This window comes from Artemia sp. Qi Xiang Cuo, chromosome 2 (genome assembly GCF_049724085.1).
Source record: "Artemia sp. Qi Xiang Cuo chromosome 2, ASM4972408v1, whole genome shotgun sequence".
NCBI lineage: Eukaryota > Metazoa > Arthropoda > Branchiopoda > Anostraca > Artemiidae > Artemia > Artemia sp. Qi Xiang Cuo.
The window spans coordinates 93284914-93297201 of record NC_142795.1 but is presented as its reverse complement, the minus strand read 5'-3'; the positions used below and the strand labels follow the sequence as shown (position 1 = coordinate 93297201).

Here is a 12288-nt window from a genome sequence, read left to right as displayed (position 1 = left end):
ATCACTACTAACTAATAAAAAGCTAATAAAAGACTACTGAAGAAGGGCTATGCTTCAAAATTGACTTAGTGTGACAAGGCCACCAGAGGTCACTTAAATTTAATGATTTACTTATATAAAGCCAATGTCCGACTCAAATCGGTTGGATTCAGTCTCTAAATCTCCATCTCATTAGCTATGCGGTCATCGCTTTTTTCAAAGGGGTTATCATAAACATGTCATCATCTGGTTATCCCTAGTCATATATGTTTTGTTCGGAGTGAATAGACAAGGAATGAGCCATTGTTGGAGTAACAGATTTAAAGGCAATAATTTTTTTTGAAATAACAATGCATTGTGCTGATTTGGCTGGAATCTATAGTAGCACTCAATAATAAGGCGAAGAAAAGAAAGGAAGTTAATTGTAATTCGAGCAAGTAGCCATTAAGTTTTTCCGAAGGGTTACACAAACTTTACAAAATCATATACACAAGGTGGCACATGCCATGTGTTGCAGGAATGTACCCATTGTGGCACAAAGTTTGTCATAAAGGGCATCCAGAGGTGTGGAGTGCGGAAGAGGGTCACATTCAGTAGGAACAAGTGGCTAACTCCAAGTATAGACCAGGAAGAGGAAAGTGGGTGACTCCACAAGCCTTTTCAAGGTTCTAAATGAGTATTGATTGGGTTTTATTGAGGTTCTAACTCGTGTAAATAGTTGGATTAATAGTAATTTATCACCAAGATGCGTGATATTTATTACAAATTAGTCAGATATGTCTTGACTGGAATGAATAAACATGGAATGAACCAATGCTGGATGAAAAGACATAAAGGTATGAAAGCAATAATTTAAACCTATTTGTAAAAATAAAAGAATCATATTGATTTAGATAAGCAATTACTCTATACCTAGAAGTCCTTAATGGCAACGATGAAACTAACAAAGAGGTATCGGCCTTCGGGTCGTCTCGGCCTTCGGACCCGGTCCCAATTTCTGCTGAGTGCTCCCATCATTCCTTAATTTTTGTGTACGATTTGATTGTTTTGTTTTTAGTTTTAGCCACCCCCTTGAAATAAATCAATAAAATCAACCGATCTCTTCTCAATAGCAAAATCTAAATCAAAACATAGATAAATTACTGTTCAAGTGAGAAAAAGGTTATTCACCTTTTTTTTGTTTTTGAGGTTTGTATATTTCTCTTTTTGCACAAGGGATAGTGGAGGGCAGGCCTCGACAAAAATAATTGAGTTTCCTTTTTTCTCTCTGTCTGTAAATTACCTCGTTTTAGCCTACTATGATTTCTTTTATGTTCTCAATTTGGCTAGATTCAAACTCATTGATATTATTTGTTGGTAGTTGTCATAGTCTACGAATAGAAGCTCCGTCTAGATGCCGGTTAGACCACGAGCTCCTCTCCCCCCCAATGATAATTTTTCCTTTTGGCATCAAGTAGCTAACCAGCCACAGACACTATATGAGCTGCCAATTCCAAATATGTGCATGGTCCAGTGTTTCCACGTTATATTTTTCAAAATCTCTAAAAATTGGAAAGAAAATCACTAAAATTTCCATTTTCAATGCTAAAATCCAAACAGCCCCCACCTTTCATGACGTCTTTCCAAACGACTATTAAAGCCTTGTTATACATATACAGAGTTTCAACTGTAGTTGTTCAAGAGGACTTATTTTGCAATTAAATAAAAAAAACAAGTTTTTTTAACTGAAAGTAAGGAACGACGTTAAAACTTAAAACAAACAGAAATTATTCCGTATATGAAAGGGGCTGTCCCCTCATCAACTCCTCGCTCTTTACGCTAAAGTTTTTTGTGTTTTAAAAAATAGAGTTGTGAGAAATTCACACTTTAGCGTAAAGAGTGAGGCGTGGAGGAGGGGACATCCCCTTTCATATACGGAATATTTTCTGTTCGTTTTAAGATTTGATGTTGCTCTTTTCTTTCAGTTGAAATACTTGTTTTTTTTTATATTTAATTTCTGATCTTTTTCTCTAATAATGCTGGGAAATCCGGCATCCCCTTCATAGCAATGTCCCTCCCCCATGAAAACTTCCTTCATGGAAAGATTCTCCCACATAACTCCCGACCCCTACCAGAAAAAATCCCCCCTGAAAACGGTTGTATACTTCCCAATAACCAATACTATATGTTAACACTGGGTAAAGTTCATAACTTTCAGCCCTCCCCCTGGGGACTTAGGGGGATTAAGTCATCCTAAAAGACATAGTTATCATATTTCGACCATGCTGAATAAAAGGGCTATCTCAAAATTTTGATCGGGTGACTTTGGGAAAAAATGAGCTCAGGAGGGGGCCTAGCTGCCCTCCATTTTTTTGGTCACTTAAAAAGGGCACTAGAACTTTTAATTTCCGTTCCAATGAACCCTCCCACGATATTCTCGGACCACTGGGTCGATACGATCATCCCTGCAGAAAAAAAAGAAATAAACACGCATCCGTGATCTTTCTTCTGGCAAAAAAAAGCAAAATTCCACATTTTTGTAGATAGGAGCTTGAAACCACTACAGTAGGGTTCTCTGATGCGCTGAATATGATGGTGTGATTTTCATTAAGGTTCTATAGCTTTTAAGGGGTCTTTCCCCCTTTTTTCGAAAATCAGCCAAATTTTTTTTGGCGCGTAACTTTTGATGGGCAAGACTAAACTTGATGAAACTTATATATTTGAAATCAGCATTAAATTTACTTCTTTTGATGTATCTATTGATATCAAAATCCCGTTTTCTAGAGTTTTGGTTACTATTGAGCCGGGTCGCTCCTTACTTACAGTTTGTTACCACGAACTAATTGATGGGAGACCACTTACCAGTTTACAGGCCATGGGGCCTTTTTGGGGATCGGTGAATTACGTATCTTCGAAAATTGTATTTCTCTTGTTGAAAATATTATCTTACTTGTACCAAAATATTTTCTTTTGACTTTTAAAATCATGCTTTTTAAATATCGACTATAGTTAAGTTCAGTGCTGAATAACAGCTTTTACACCAGATCTCGGGATTTGGACCATAAGAAGACGAGTTAACTGTCCACCAAAGCAGAAAACAAATTTTCGTATTTCGTTATATATATTTCTGCTGTTCTGTCGACAGATCTATCAAAAACTGACTAACAATACGAACCTCAAGAGAGGGAAGTTGGTCAATATGTACTTGGAATAGTGCTTAAAAGATACCAAAGATATCTTATGTAATTGATACCAAACAGAGGTGCGGTAGGATTTTCAGGTGCAGCAGAAAACTAGTCAAAAGGGGTCTCAAGGAGAATCCCCAAAGACTGATTCAAGGTACTTTGGGTTTGTGTATACTGGTAACTATTAGTAGCCAGAGCTGTTTTCTTAGGCATGTTGAAGCTTTAGCTCAATCATTCCTCAGAAGATCTCCGCAGAATATCTTTTGTGTGGTCACCAGCGGCCCATTGACGTATGCTGTATCTATGCTGTATCTACGGCTAGGTGCTGCGGTGAGATGTTAGTAGTAGTAGTAGTAGTAGTATCTATGGAGGGAATAACGACGATTCTTGACAACAAAATCCTATCAGCTCGAAGGTGTCACTCTCTTAGCTCTTTAAAAAAAAAAAATCTTAAGAAGTTTTTGGCTTCTTAGAAGTCCTTTTTTTCTCTTTTTTTTGAGCATATTTGATTTGATGCCGTTAGAGGATTCGTTGATGCCTTAGATTAATTATCGATAAGTGTCTGAGCCTTAAAAACCCTTTAGTCCTCAGTTTTATAGATTGTGAGCGAGCGTTTGATTCAGCTGACAGAAGAGCTTTAGAGCGAAGATGCTTTCCTTGTATATGGTACACCAGAAAAATACATTAAAGTGATTAGTGCTCTGTACGAGAATAACACTGCTGCGGTTAAGGAAAAAATAAATGAGGCTAGTAGATGGTTTCGTATTATTTCAGGAGTTAAGCAGGGTGTGTTCTATCCTACCTCATATGGATCATTTTGACGGACTTTGTTTTAGGGAGCAAAGGAAAGGCAATGGGAGACCACGGAACCAAATCGGGAGGAAAAACCCTCCTGGACTTAGATTAGGCTGATTGTTTAAGTATCCTAGATGAAAGTGTTAGAAAAATGAAAGAACTTTTAGAGGTCTTATGTACGAGTTCAGAATGCAAGAATATGTTTAAAAATTACTTTTAGGAATTCGTCAATATTGGAAATAAGTGATAGCGAAGAGGTGATGCTGGGTAACGGGTAGATCAAGTGGACAGCTTCACTTACATAGGCATTATCATTAGTGAAGACGGATGGTGCAGTGAAGATGTTAAAAGTAGAATAGCCAAGGCCCAGGGCGCTTTTTCACAGATGAAAAAGTTTGGGAGAATGGGAAGATAAGTCTGCGAGCCAAAATTAGAATATTGGAAGCTACGTTGATGACAGTGGTCAAGTATGTTTCTGAAGTGTTTACAATCCGAAAAATGGAGGAGGATTTGCTAGATGTTTTCAGAGAAATTGCCTACGGTTTTTTTGGTACCCGACTGACCGATTGTATCTCAAATAGTAAGCTGTGGGAAAAATATGGTTCCATCCCGCTTTCTAGGGCTATAATGAGATAAAGGATCAAATGGATATCTCAAAATTTTGATTGAATGACTTTTGGGAAAGATGGGGCGTGTAAGGGGGGGGAGGGCTAGCTGCCCTCCAATCTTTTTAGTCACTAATTAAAAGCATTATAGCTTTTAATTTCCCTTTGAATAAGCCCTCTCCTGATCTTCTAAGACCATTGGTTCGATATGATCATCCCTAGTTAAGCAAAACAACAAATTAACACGCATATGTGACCTTTCTTCTAGCAAAAAACTCAATTTTCACATTTTTTTAGATGGGAGCCTAACAACCCCAGCAGTTTGGTTTTTTGATAGGCTGATGATGCAATTTCCATTAGGATTCTTTGACTTTTTGGGTTATTTTACCTCATTTTTCGGAATTCTCAAATTTTCTTAGGCTCGTACCTTTTGATGAGTAATATTAAGCTTAACGAATTTTTATATTTAGTATAAGGATAAAAAAAAGTCTTCAATGCATTCATTGTTATCATATTTGAATTTTTTAGAGGTTCAGTTGTTATTGGGCCGAGTAATTCCTTACTTACAGTTCTTTACCACGAACATTTTGACTGGTCAACGCGGTCACTTTAAAATTATACTGCCCATTGAGAAAAAAGTTTTACCAAAAGATTAGTATCTTCGTTATTTTTATTCCCAAATATTTTAGAGATTATATACATAAATTCAGAGTCAACTAGCAGCATTTCTGTTCTATGAATTTCTAAAGAATTGCATTTTAGATATTTGTTATTCTAAGTTAATAACTTCCGTCGGAGAATGAGTACGGCATCAATGACATTATTACCCTGCTATTAGAGTTGAATATTGTTTTGTAAATAATAGTAATTTATTACTAAATAGGGTAAGTTGACTTTGTTTTGGCAGAATACACTACGGTATTTATTTATTTCATTCTATCCATTTCTAAAAAGAATTATCATCAAAATAAATTTGATGATATTTGATTAGAATTATATTCAGAATTATATTTGATTACTTTTTTAGATATGTTTTATTCTAAGTTTAGAAGTAACTTATAAAGAGATAAATAGTTTTGTTCAAAAATTTTTGTTTATTTGTTTATCATATTTTGATTTTGTGTAAAAACTTAACGTTTTTGGATTTTTCAATAGTTACAGGAAACTATAGGTAAACACCTTTTATTTTTAAAAGATAAAGTTGACATCAAAGCAGGCACCCATATGGGAATTTCCTTTAAGGGATGTCCCAAATAGGGGTGGTGGTGGTAGTGGCTGTTACAACTTCGTAAAAAATGCAAGAATATGAAAATTATACGAAACATATAAGAGAATTATAGAAAAAGCCCAGTATATTAGTAATTATGGACCAAAAGCCCCTCTCCCCATATCACTTAGAAGTACAAATTGATACTTTGTATCGCCTCAAGACAAGTATATCGTAAAACTCTATTAAATGTGCTGTGGAATTGTGAATGTGCCCCAAAATTCAAAACATTGGAAGTTTTTTCGGAACAGTTTCGTTTGATGTCAATACTCTATGTTGGTATACCAGGTTTGTAATTATACCCTACTATTAAAGGAAGATAATGTTTAATGGGGAGAAGGGGCAACTATAAAAAACACATAAACGAACATTTGCACTTTATTTGGAAAAACGAAACAATGCAGGGAAAGTTGGAATCATCTTGCAAATTCAGGGAAGGCCATGGGACCGAAGGCCTAAATGCTGTTCACTGTCCAATCTACAAAATAGAGCCCAAAATATCAGAAACAAGCTACCCCTGATCTCGGGACAAAAAGTAAGACTCTCTGGTACCTGCAGAAGTTTTTCAAGAGGACAATTGTTGACAATTTTGACATGTTGACAATTTTGACATGTTGACAATTGTTGACATGTTGACAATTTTGTGAAAGAGTGAGAGTTTAGATAAAGTGATCTTTTGTAGGAAAATTGTAAATATTGTTTCGTATTTTGCAAAATTCCTGACACTTATAAATTTTCTGTCTTTTAAGAGGGGTGGGGTCAAATACCAAAAATTATCACCATCCTTGAGTCTGCTTACAAGACTGAGCCCTTTCTGTGGTCACACAGAGCTTATATTTTAAGTTTGATTTTGCCCCTAATATGATTTTGTGTTGGAATGTGATGCAGCTTTCCCGCTTTTTTACGATTTTGGCTTCAATTTCATAATTCAACAGAGTGCTTTGGATGAACTGTCAGGCAATCTACATTCTCTTTAAGAAGTAACAACGATTATTGAACAAATATTGTAAGTGCCAGGGGGAGGAGCGTGGAGTCCTCCTCTCCTCCCTCCCCCGTAGAAGACTGCAAGGATAAAATTTTGTAGCATCCAGCAAAAACAACTTCTGGGAAGACAAAACCTAATCCAAACCTAGTAACAATTTTCAGGATCGTCCTTCTTTGGAAGATTCCGACTGGTATCTGTAGTATCCAAACCCGTTAGGGATGTGTATCCAAACCCGTTAGTATCCAAACCGGCTAAAGATGAATCACTAAATATTTAACAACGTAAACCGCAGGGGCGGATCCTGGATTTTTTTCGGGGAGGGGGGTGGCAAAATAGGTTGATCCGATAAACTTGCGTTAGGAGCAAGTTTAATTACCGCAAACTTGCGTTAATTAAGTAAATTACACTACTTTAGATGACGTTAGGGGGTGCCCCCATCGCCCTCTCCCCTGGATCCCCCACTGGTAAACCGTAGGTTGTAGGAAGTTTTTAGAAATAGTTTAGATTTACTAAAATGTAAACGATAAATATAATATATAAGCTATAACAATGATTCAATGCGAAGCAATATGTAGGATTTTAACAGCTCTGTTCAAAACACAAAATGCGCTACTCTCCAATCACAATATTGAAATAAATTTAAAATGCCTTCAAGAAGTATTTTTCTTTACTCTGACTTGAGACACAAACGGTATAAATGCTATAGCTTTTTATATGCGCAATGTTTTAGATGTTTTTAATATGGGGTATCTGTAGCCTATAACATTTTTACAGCCGTGTTAAGAACACAAGATACGCTTGGCTTCAATTAACATACTAAAATACATCTAAAAACCACTAGAAAGAAGTTCTTCTTTTTAACTTTTTTTCCTTTTACTTTATATATTCTTTATCATTTTCTTTTTTTACTTAATCTTGAGGCACAGGCTGGACATATTAAGCGCAATTTTTGTGCATAAGCTTTTTGCTGTCAATATATATATATATATATATATATATATATATATATATATATATATATATATATATATATATATATATATATATATATATATATATATATATATCGGTTGCATAAGTTTCTACTTCGCCAGTTCAAACAATCTTATTTCATCTCACTGTTCTTGGTACTTTGCTAACCTGTTCAAATGATTAGTATAAAGTTTAGGTCAGCAATGACTTACTATATAAAAAATGGAAGTACTATTCCATCTCTTTGCTGCAGGACCTAATCACTGTGACAAAACAACAGCAACTGTTTCAATGAACAGTGGAACGCCGTAGGGCATACAGAATAAAACTATCTGGAGCGCTTGCACAAGAGAAAGACAAGAATGGGAAATGGTGATTGGCTGGTTTCTTAAAACTCGGAAATAGTAAAGTAAAGAAAGAACATTTGTTTAGAATCACGTTTTCGGCTTTGAGAGACTCAAATTGTTTTTCTCAAGTTTCTTTGAATTCTAAGCAGTCGGAAGAATAAATATTCTAACAGCAACACAGTTCATGTCTGTAGTCTTAGAAAATTGAGCAATATGAGTGATTCAACTTTTTATTACTGTGTTAATTTCAATGCTAATAGGCTCTGAGTATCATGAAAAGTACCTTACTATTCAGTATAATAAACATGGATAAAAGCCAGGTAAGGGAGGGCGAGGGATATATTTCTGGGTCCAAAATTTGTAAAATAAATTTAAAAATATATTATTAACCAAAGTAGCAAAATGAACTATATTTAGCCCATTGGCATTTAAGGGACAAGGAGGGTTAAATTCTCAGGGCCAACACTTAGAAAATAAAAACAAAGTCAATAAAGTAAAATAAAACAAGAAAATAAGCTTTAATGGCCCCATTAGTATCTTAGGAATAGGGGGATGCAAATTTTCAGGTCCAAAATTAAAAAAAAAAACAAGAAAAAATAAATAAAATAAATGAGTGCAAATAAGGTTCAATTGGCCCCATGGCATTTAAAAAGGTGCTGCCATCTGGTTTACCTGTTAAAATGACCCGACAACCACGTAAGGGAACACCGTCATCCGAGAGTATTTATTTATACCATAATTTAAGGATATCCTCCTGGTATAAAAAAAGAAGAACATTCATGAGTCACCGTTCCAGCTTTCAGAAACCCGATTTCCTTCTCTCAAGATTATTAAAATTCAAGGCAACATAACAGCAACAGCTGTTTCATAACAGCAACACGGTTAATGTTTGTTGTTTTAGAAAATTGAACAATATGATTGATTCAACTTTGTATTACTGTTTTAGTTTCAAAATTAAAATTCATTAAACAAGATGAATAATCACACACTAACAGAAAAATTTATTCACGGTAATAGGGAGGGGGTGTACTTTTCAAAGTGTAGGGGGATAATTTTGTGCTGTTTCAGTTTATCAAAAGACTATTTTTTCAATGAAATACCAAAGTAAGGTATATTGAAATTGAAGGGGGGGGGACGTGGACACGTAGTCAAATTAACATTTTTTTTTTGGATTTCTACGTCTTAAAGACTATTCAATATGTAGACAACTGTTACTAGCTAGAAACCAGGCAGTACGTACGTAAATTTAACAGTATAGTAAAAAATTAAGAAATGTACTTAGACCGTTTTAACTCAAAATACGCTAATAAAATTGTATGATTCCTTAGAGGATGGTAAGGTATTTAATAAAATGCGTTCTGGGCGGCCTGCTTTCCATGATTATTTGTTGTAATATAGAAGATGGTAAAATATTTAACATAATGCGTTCTGGGTGGCCTGCTTTCCATAATTCTTTGTTGTAGTTTCCATGGTTTTGTTACCAAAGTCTAATATTTTTGTCATATTTTGGTATATTTATTATAATTTACGTACTTCTTTTTGTTTTTTTATTAACAAATGGGTCACAAAAACAACAACATACAAATCTCCATATAATGCTAACAAAACAAAACTGCATATAATACCAACAATATCAAAATAGGTCCCGACGCATATTAGCGTGTTCGGGATGACCCAAAAAAAGGAACACTTCAACTACTTATACACTAAGACACTTCCTCGGGGAAATAATACTTCACTTCTTGAGTGTGGTCGGGATAATATACAAGTACCATATTAACTAATAATATTAACAATAAAATTAACTAATAAGATCAACATCATAAGAAATAGTTAAAACGCCCGTGACCATGGGCGTTAACTTAATAAACCTTATATATTTGAAATCAACATAAAAATCCAATTCTTTTGATGCATCCATTGGTATCAAAATTTTTGTTTTTTAGAGTTTCGGTTACTATTGAGCCGGGTCGCTCCTTACTTACAGTTCGTTACCACGAACTGTTTGATAGTTAAAACGCCTGTGACCTACCTTAACTAAAAACGGCTGTTCCTTTCTTTTTGTTGTTTTTAATAATGAACGTTTTTTCTTATTCTAAGGCGAAAAGCAGTGTTGGGAAAACCCCTGCTTTTGACGACATCGTTACCTACTTTCTTTTCACTGATTATTATGTTAGTAATTGGAAAGCAGTGACAATCGGGCTTTGGTCCTGACAGCAAAGACAAAGCCATTTCCCTGGTGACAAATCTTTCATTACCGAATGGACAATTACCGTGAGTAAATACTTTCTAATGCCAACAGGTTGGGAGAACGAATCTGCGACAAAAGCTTTCTACAAATTAGATTAAAAATCACTGTGGAAGAAAAACAAGTTAAAAAACCTACACCACGCTATCAAAGAATTACAATGGCGCCAATTGGAGAGGGACGTATCCCCTAGAATTCCCCTTCCCCTTGAATTTGAAAAATCCTGTTTGTTTTGTCGTTGAAAAAGGCATTTTTTTTCATTTGAAAAAGTGACAAAATCCCCCCCCTGTATTGTGAAAAATACATTTGCCCCCCCCCCTAAATTTTCATGAATTTATGTCACAGTAAGAAGATTTGGCAATTTTAAATTCACTTGATTAATAGCCAATACATTGTCGACAGCGATTTGTATAATTTAAAATGCAATAGATTTCTGAAAAATTTAATTTATTATTTCCAGGAAACATAATCAGGCTAGGACAGTCGTCCCAGTGGCGTGAAGCCTCTTTACTTTTCTCAGAAGTGCTATGTGGTGATGTGATAAGGAATTAAAACGTGTATTTATAATTTTTTCCATGGAAGGATTGAGGAAATTTCAGCGGGTCTGAAAAAAATCCGAATAAAATTCGTATTTTACGGAGACTGAAATCTGTTATATTTGCCCACTTGGATTGCACCCTTCACCGTATCTGCTTGCATATCATATATACTTAATAGGAGTAGGGTCCCGGGGTGGGTGTGATCTTTGTTTTGGTTGGTCAGGCCTTAGGATAACTATGTCACTGGCGGATCCAGTCCCCCCCCCAAAAAAAAAAAAATTTGGTGCCCTCTTATCCTGTTTTTTTCTTGTTTTTGGTCTTTTTTTGGAATAAATTTGTCAATTTGTTCGATTATTGGCATCTTTGCTACATTGGCCTCCTTCCCAAGATTTTGCTCATTGGCACCCTTGTCAAATTGGGCCTCCTCCAACATTTAGCTCCAGATCCGACCCTAGATTAAGTTATATATATAGAAGGAGTACTAGCCATTTTTTTAATTTTTTCAACTACCCCACCCCTCAGAAATTTCTGGATTTCTTTACATAGACGTAATTTTTGAATCAGAGCTATTGTGTTTTTACTTTTCCCTGTGTTATCATGAAGATATGTACGTATATAATAGGTTATGCGTCATATTTATTCATTTGCCTTAAAAAAATCCATTATATAGATATCGGATGATGACTCTGTTTTTCCGAATTCTTAGGTTGGCAAAGGCTTACCAGGCTTTCCCAAGAAAATCGTCTCGGAATATATAAGCGTCTTACATCAGCCATGCAAGCAGAAGCTTGTTTTGGGGAGGACCAAAATTTAATAGAGAGGGGGGCCACTTCAAAAGGACACAAAGTAAGTAAATTGCATGGTCTACACCAGAAATTTAAGAATATGCTTAGGTATTATTTTCGAAGACCACACTGCGTTTCTATGACGCACAAATAATAGTTCAAACAGGGATAAATCCTATTATTAGATTTCATCTATTAGAAATCTATTAGAAATAAATCTATTTTTTCTTATATCTGCTGATGAGGGTCAATATATATGTAATCGAAATATATAGAATTTTCTAGCCATGGTTTTTCTCTGTCTAATAAAATGATTTATCCCTATTTGAACTATCCCTGTTTTATCCCTATTGAACTATCCCTGTCCTATTAGAACTTTGATTTATCCCTGTTTTTACAATATGCTTCAAAAAGGATTTTGGGAGGACGAGGGCTTGGAAACGATTCTGAAGATGAAAATATAAAAATTACCCCCTAAAACTAGTCTAGTAGCTTTTAAGACATACTTAGGACTGATTTATGTTTTATTTGGTCCAAGTCTTCGAACTTATAACAAGGGAATTCTTCTGATGTTGCACCAAGCCCAAAGCACAATCTTTGGC

The 12288-nt window shown here is 35.2% G+C and overlaps 1 protein-coding gene across 1 annotated transcript in view; it reads right to left on the bottom strand.

Moving 5' to 3' along the window:
* Positions 1-8042, bottom strand: part of LOC148955824 (uncharacterized) — a 162855-nt gene extending 154813 nt beyond the window's left edge. The window contains exon 1 of the mRNA XM_089104436.1: positions 7980-8042. The gene's annotated coding sequence lies outside the window, so the exon portion shown is untranslated. The remainder of the gene's footprint in view (positions 1-7979) is intronic.
* Positions 8043-12288: the final 4246 nt, after the last annotated feature.